Below are 7,442 nucleotides of genomic sequence, written 5' to 3'. Positions count from 1 at the left end.
CTTTTTTAAATATCAAACATTTTTTTTATAAAAATAGGATCTAATATAAAATATCTATATTATTCTCATAATTATATCATAATATGTATAATATATATGTATACATATATCTATATCTATATATCTATAAAAGTGAATGTCTCTGTCTGTCTGTGTGTCTGTCTGTGTGTCTGTGTATCTGTCTGTCTGTGTACATTTCCCTACGCAATAACTCTGTCAATTTTTAGTCTATAGACTCGAAATTTGAAATACTGGGTACTGAGATTTGGGAAAATCGATGTGACGGGTGTCAGCCAGAAATTTGGCTGTTAAGGGGTCAAATTTCAACGATTTGACCTTTAAGAACTCTACCAAACTCCTCCGACAATTTTGGGTCTAGACACTTGAAATTTTAGATATAGGTTCCTTGAACCTGGATCTAACTTAATAAAGTGATTTGAGCCCGAAGCTATAAATGTTAAGGGGTCATAATAGGGGTCAAAGTTTTAAAAAATTAACCATTTTTTTTTGTTTTTTTGCTTTTTTTGCACAGCATACACCTCCAAACACCCGAGCAACGCCGGGCACCCATGCTAGTATATATATATATATATATATATATATATATATATATATATATATATATATATATATAAAATAAAATGAAAATTACAATAAGTTTACCAAGGTAATCAAAATGGTAAACTTAAAATATATTATAGATATTAAAGAGTTAATATTTACAAGTAAAGTAATCTCAACCACATGTGAAAGCTCAATAAAACCGAAAAGGAAATAGAGCTTATAATATGAACAAATGATTAATTTAATAAATAAATTAATTAATTAAGGACTATCCACTTATCTTGTGCTTCCTTTTTTAAAATTAAATATGTTTTTACCTCTTTTTCAATATGTCTTTTAACATGTTTTATTAATCATTTGTTCATATATATATATATATATATATATATATATATATATATATATATATATATATATATATATATATATATATATAGTAGAAATGGTAATTAATAAAAACCTGAGGAAAGTGCTCAATACTGTTGTAGAACAAATATACGTTTTATTTTTTTATTGCCGTTTTTTTTTATAATCAGACATAAACGAACTTTTCTGTAAAGTCTAAGGAGGCTACATAACGGCCAAAAAAAATCATACCTTCTTGGCCTTTTTGGTCAAGATCAAAGTGTAGTATCTGTTCTTCAGATGCTGCACTTCCATTTCTTGTTCTCTTTCCGTGGAGGAGAAATCCTTCACGACTGAGACAATTTTTATTTTTGTACCTTTTCTCCACGTTAAAAAACGACCCTGGTGTCTAACTCTGTCCCGTGGGGAGGCATAGTAAATAGGTACATAACGGCCAAAAAAAACGGTCGCGTAGCTGAAACAAAAATGTAACTAAACAGAAAAAAAATCGGTAATAAAAAAATAAAACGTATATATATATATGTATATATATATATATATATGTATATATATATATATATATATATATATATGATGTTTTTATTTAACAACCTCAAAATATGGACTTAATTCATTACAATTGTTTCCATAGACAGAGGAACTCCCTGTCTGTTTCATAAGAAGTTTTAACGGTTATCATTTGAAGGAACAGCAAAGGATTCATCTGTCAGTGGAAACAATTGTAATGAGTTAAGTTTATATTTTGAGGTTGTCAAAAAAAAAAAAAAAAAAAAAAACAACGTTCAGCTCTACTAAATATTGTGCATTTTTTATCCTGCCTTTTTTTACCACTTCTACTTCTTAGTGTATCTATAATATAAAGCTGAATGTGTGTATGTGTGTGCGTGTGTGTGTGTGTGTGTGTGTGTGTGTGTGTGTGCGTGCATGCGTGTCTGGTCACGAATAGGCTCCTATATGGTTGACTATTTAAAAAAATAATGATTACATATAATGATAGAAGATGTATCGAGACACAGGAATGGGTATGTTTGATTTGGCAGAACGGTGGTTCATTAAAATTGTGGGGTCTGCGTTCGCGCCTGGTCCACAGAGTATGGAAATAAAAAATTTAAAAATTAAAAAAAAAAAACGTTTACAAGTGTTTTTGATATAGATGTACATAAAAATACTTTGATAAGTATGTTTTAACTTATATGGGGATGGTATAATAAAATTGTGGGGGTCTGCGTTCGCGCGTGGCCTCCATAGAATGGAAATAGGCACACACTTTAATAAAGACTTTTCATATCTATCTGCGTAAGTATACTTTGATAATTATGTTTCAGTTTGAAGAAATATGGTATAATAAAATGATGGGGTGTTCGTTCACACCTGACCTCCATAGAATAGAAATATGTGACAAAATTTAACAAGTTTTTTTTTAATATAGATCCACAAAATATTGTGATAAGTGTTTCAGTGTGAACAGGTATGGTATAAGAAATTATGGGGTCTATCTATTTTATTTTTACTTTCATCACATTTTGCTTTGGTTTTCATACCCCCGAATTCGAAGCTATCTCTTTACAATCCTTCCTTTTCATAACCTATCATACTTTCATAAATCACAGTCCATTTTCTGTAGGCTGTTTTTGAACCCAGTCAACGACGGGTACTTTTTCTAGTATATATATATATATATATATATATATATATATATATATATATATATATATATATATATATATATATATATTACCCTTCACCGGACTATCCATTCATGTGAATTCTTTTTATTATTTTTCTTTTACCTCCTATTCCCCTTACCTCACCCTTTTTTTTACCAAGTAAGATCTGTGACTTACTTGCAGTTTCATTAAATACTTTTATATGCAAAATCCGATCTTGCATTTTGCTAATTCCTGCCCTCTGATGGTTGGAGACTACGCAACTCTTGCCACAAAAATTTCACGAGCGGACACACTTACAGTGGGTATCCATAGTCTGTCAAGACTGAAGGGAGCCATATAGAATATATATATATATATATATATATATATATATATATATATATATATATATATATATTCAAGTACGTCTTATTGAACACGACTGATTTCTTTGTTTTTCAATTTGCCGAGCGTTTTTTTTTTAATTTCAGCTGGCATGTATTGTATATTAGTGAGGTCTTCAGGGAGGCCACCCTATTATGGGGACGAGCTATAGAGTCTTTCTCAACGTCATCCCATAGCCAATAATCGCAAGGTTTCAAATGTGGCGAGCTAGACCATCATACATATACGGGCACAAAAAGCGGCAACTCTCTCTTCAAGAAGATCTGTAATGTTCTTGACCTATGAGCAGGTGCAGAGTCCTGGATGAACATCAATTTCTCTACCCCGGATTAAGAAGAACCTCCTCCAGAATCTTCAGATATTCCGCCATATTGATCCATCAAGTTCACTTCAATGAAGTGAGTACGCATGACTTTCCCATCGATGGCAACAGCTCCAAACACCATGATAGAGGCAGGATGTTTACTCTGCATGACTGGAGGAATACCAGAAGGTTAATTGTCAATAACTCTTGAGTTTCTGCGGTGGAATGCCGACGTGGTTGCTAAGGCGTCCACCCTCCCAGGCTTTATCTTCGCTCTCTGGAAAGTTTTTAGTTTATTGTTAATTTTCGGAAACACTTTTATAAAGGAAAACCGACGGGAATGCTCAGGCGTTTTTTTTTTTTGTATCAAGCGTCTCAAATCCACACATGATCTTGTGCCTAACTTAATGATAAGAAAATAAATAATATTATGCGAAATTAGTTCGACACACATGGTTCTGTTTAGTCCTAGGAAGTCTATCATCCAAAGCTTTATCTTCTCTCAGAGAAGTGATTAGTTTATTGCTAATTACATGACGCGACCCTACCTTTGGATGCTGATTGGGTTGGTAATGCGTTTATTGGATGCCAAGATGTTCCGATATTCCGCCATATTAATCCATCAAGTTCACTTCAATGAAGTGAGTACGCATGACTTTCCCATCGATGGCAACAGCTCCAAACACCATGATAGAGGCAGGATGTTTATTCTGCATGACTGGAGGAATACCAGAAGGTTAATTATCAATTATCTCAAGTTTCTGCGGGTTTAGACTTGGTTTACCACGAACTTTTTTCGCGTTTATAAAAATACCTACAATACCACTATGGTGTTTCAGGTGATTAGGTAGCAAGGAGGCTTCTCTCTTTACGAATGGTCTTAGATTTTGCTGTAAGAATGTTATGACATTGTCTGCAATATGATCTCATCCCAAGATCTTTCTGTACTGCATTAGAAATGGTCAGTTTGGTCACATTCCGCTTTTTCGACGGTTCAGCCTTTGAATGTGATGGATTTGCTGTAATGGACTATTTCAAGATATCTGGTGCAGATTTTATCACTTCTCGGACTGTTAGCATTCATTTGGGTGCCTTTACAATCCCTTAATTTCGCTACAAAACGATAAACAGTTCTAGGAGCATAGCCAGTGTTTCTAATAATGTCAGCCGTCTTATGCCCAGCGCGGATCAATTCAGTAAAAATCATTCTGTGGTTAAATTCTACACTGGAACTTTTTCTTTAATTTTTTTTTTTTAGTATTTTTAGTTGACTAATCTGGAACATCAGACTCTAAACCGTACAGATTTCATTTCAGATTGATAATGCCGCTTTAAAAACGTAAATTACAAATTGACATTACTGTCAATTCATTGTTTACCCTTGTATATCCTTACCATGATCTATTTAGATATATGCTAATAAAATCAAACGCAAATGAATAGATTTATTTCATGCCATTAGATTATCTGAGATGTAGAGAGAAAAAGAAAGAGAGAGAGAGAGAGAGAGGGAGAGAGAGAAATAGATAGATAGATTGAAAGAGAGATAAAGAGAGAGTGAGAGAGTGTGTGTGTGTGAGAGAGAGAGAGAGAGAAAGAGAGGGCTAGTTCCATGCAAATTGTATATTAGAATGCAATCAGATTTTAAGTATACTCAGATTAAGAAGTGTTATCTTTTATATATATATATATATATATATATATATATATATATATATATATATATATATATATATATATATATATATATATATCTATTAAGTAATGTGATTTATAATTTAAAAATTAAAAAAAAAAAATTTAAATTTAAAAATCAAATTTTAATCAAATTAAAAATCAGTTTCATAAGAAGGAACAACAACAAAATCAATTATCTGTACGATCGTTTCGGAAATCCGTGCGTTTTATTGTGGTATACATGAAGTTATGTAGAACAATTATATATAGTTTTTTTGGTAAGCACGGTCTCCTCATCAGCCAATTTAGGAGGATTTTTATTGAATTTAAAAGACACCATAAATAAACACAGCATTAAAAGTAAGGCAGATGAATCTTTTAGTTTTTCTTTTTTTGAAATCAGGAACTGTGTTTAAAGTAGTCATTTAGATGTTTGCTATAGCTTTTTATTTTATTGCAAGGATATCTCTCTCTCTCTCTCTCTCTCTCTCTCTCTATATATATATATATATATATATATATATATATATATATATATATATATATATATATACTAGCATTTCAGCACGGCGTTGCCCGGGTCTTTGGAATATTATGTTGAGCAGTAAAAAAAAAAATAATAAAACCGAATTTTTTTTTATTATGACGCATTAACATTTATTGTTTTGGGCTCAAATCAAGTTATTGATTTAGATCCGTGTCCAAGGAACCGATATCTAAAATTCTAAGTGTTTAGACCCAAAATTGTCGGAGGAGTTTGGTAGAGTTCTCACAGGTCAAATCGTTGAACTTTGACCCCTTAATCGCTAAATTTCTGGCCGAAACCCGATCACATCGATTTTCCCAAATCTCAGTACTCTGTATATCAAATTTCGAGTCTATAGACTAAAAATTGACAGAGTTATTGCTTAGGGAAATGTATATACACAGACAGACACACACACAGATACACAGACAGACGGATACATAGACACATTCACGTTTATAGATATAGAGAAGATATGGTCAAAAAATGTATCGCCCTAAGAAAAATATGACTGTGTTTTGTTATACCGTATTTATAAAAGAAGATCTACTGTGCATGGTAAGGAGAAAAAGTCAATCAATCGAAAGTGCTGAGTATCCTTGATAGAGCAGATATATTCAAAGAGAGTTGCCCGTGACTATGTTTTATTATACTGTTTTTATACAAGAAAATATTCTTGGCATTGCTCGGGATAGAAAGTTATAGACATTAAATATACTCAATATGCTAAGGATAGCAGGTATGTTCAAACGCAACTTCATTTCTTCTCCTTGTTTTATACAGTTTTACACAAAACCGGCTTTACATGCTAGTTTAAATATAATGTAAACAAACATCTTTAGAAAAAACACAATACTCGCATGCACAATTTTAGTTCATGTAGGAATTAAATGACTTATTATAATTTATGCATTATGTTCTTTCTTAACAGTTCACATCTTGTAAGTAAAAAAAAAATACTTATGCGTAATTTGCGACCGGGCAACATGGGGTGGCCTGCTTGTAATAATAAAAAATAATAAAATAATAAAAAAGATAAAATAATGGGTAGATTAATGCAATGGATTCTATATATACATCTCCAAGACATGGACATATTTAAATAGCGATGAAAGAAAATAAATCATAATTTATATCTAATAATATTCGAAGCGCTAAAGCTCCAGTGATTTTTTTGACAATGAGCGTTAATTCCAAAAGTTTCCAAAAGACAGATATTGCTACTCGAAGAAATATTCCGGATGAAAGACGAAATGTTTATACATTTTTTTTTCTTTTTTTGGTTTTCCTTTTCGTCTTGGTTTGCTTATTTCTCTTCTTGTTTATTTCAATTTTTGTATTTGTCTTACTACAATAACATTTATTCATCGTTTGCGCACATTGTCGGAAAATGGCGAAATGAAATTGCAGAGGAGCTGACAAAAAGAATAAATATGAATGTCAGAACAACGCACAGAGTTATTACGAAGGAAACTGTACACAGACAGACAGACAAACACTTTCGCTTTTATAGATATATAGACATATAGATAGATAGGTTAAACAAAAATATATACGTGTACATAAATATATATGGAAAAAAATTGTGTTTACTATAAACTTTTTACGCAAATATTATGCAAGTATAAATCAAGTAGAATATCTGCATAAATATAATTACACGTAATATTTAACTAAAGATGATCATCCCATAAGAAAACCGAAAAACTGATAGGGAATTAATTAAAATGAATGTTTAAAAAAATATGTAAATTAGCTACATCTTTTACAGCTGAATGCAATTCCACAACCCCATATATAACAAAGTTGTATTTATTTTTTAAATAAATAGATAAAGGGGTTTTTAATATGAATATAACCCACAAAAGACACACATTTATAGGAGTATAGATAGATAATTAGAAGAGCTATGACGACAGCATATTCTTTTCATTGTTTTGACTCTCGAGTG

General features: G+C 31.4%; 1 pseudogene; it reads left to right on the top strand.

Annotated features, from left to right (window-relative positions):
* The first annotated feature begins 1,157 nt into the window (after positions 1–1,157).
* On the top strand, positions 1,158–1,291 carry LOC145253003 (U2 spliceosomal RNA; annotated as a pseudogene).
* Positions 1,292–7,442: the final 6,151 nt, after the last annotated feature.

The sequence above is a fragment of the Euprymna scolopes genome, chromosome 29, assembly GCF_053919585.1.
Source record: "Euprymna scolopes isolate OS-2025 chromosome 29, ASM5391958v1, whole genome shotgun sequence".
NCBI classification, from domain to species: Eukaryota; Metazoa; Mollusca; class Cephalopoda; order Sepiida; family Sepiolidae; genus Euprymna; species Euprymna scolopes.
This window is presented reverse-complemented; position numbering and strand designations above follow the sequence as displayed.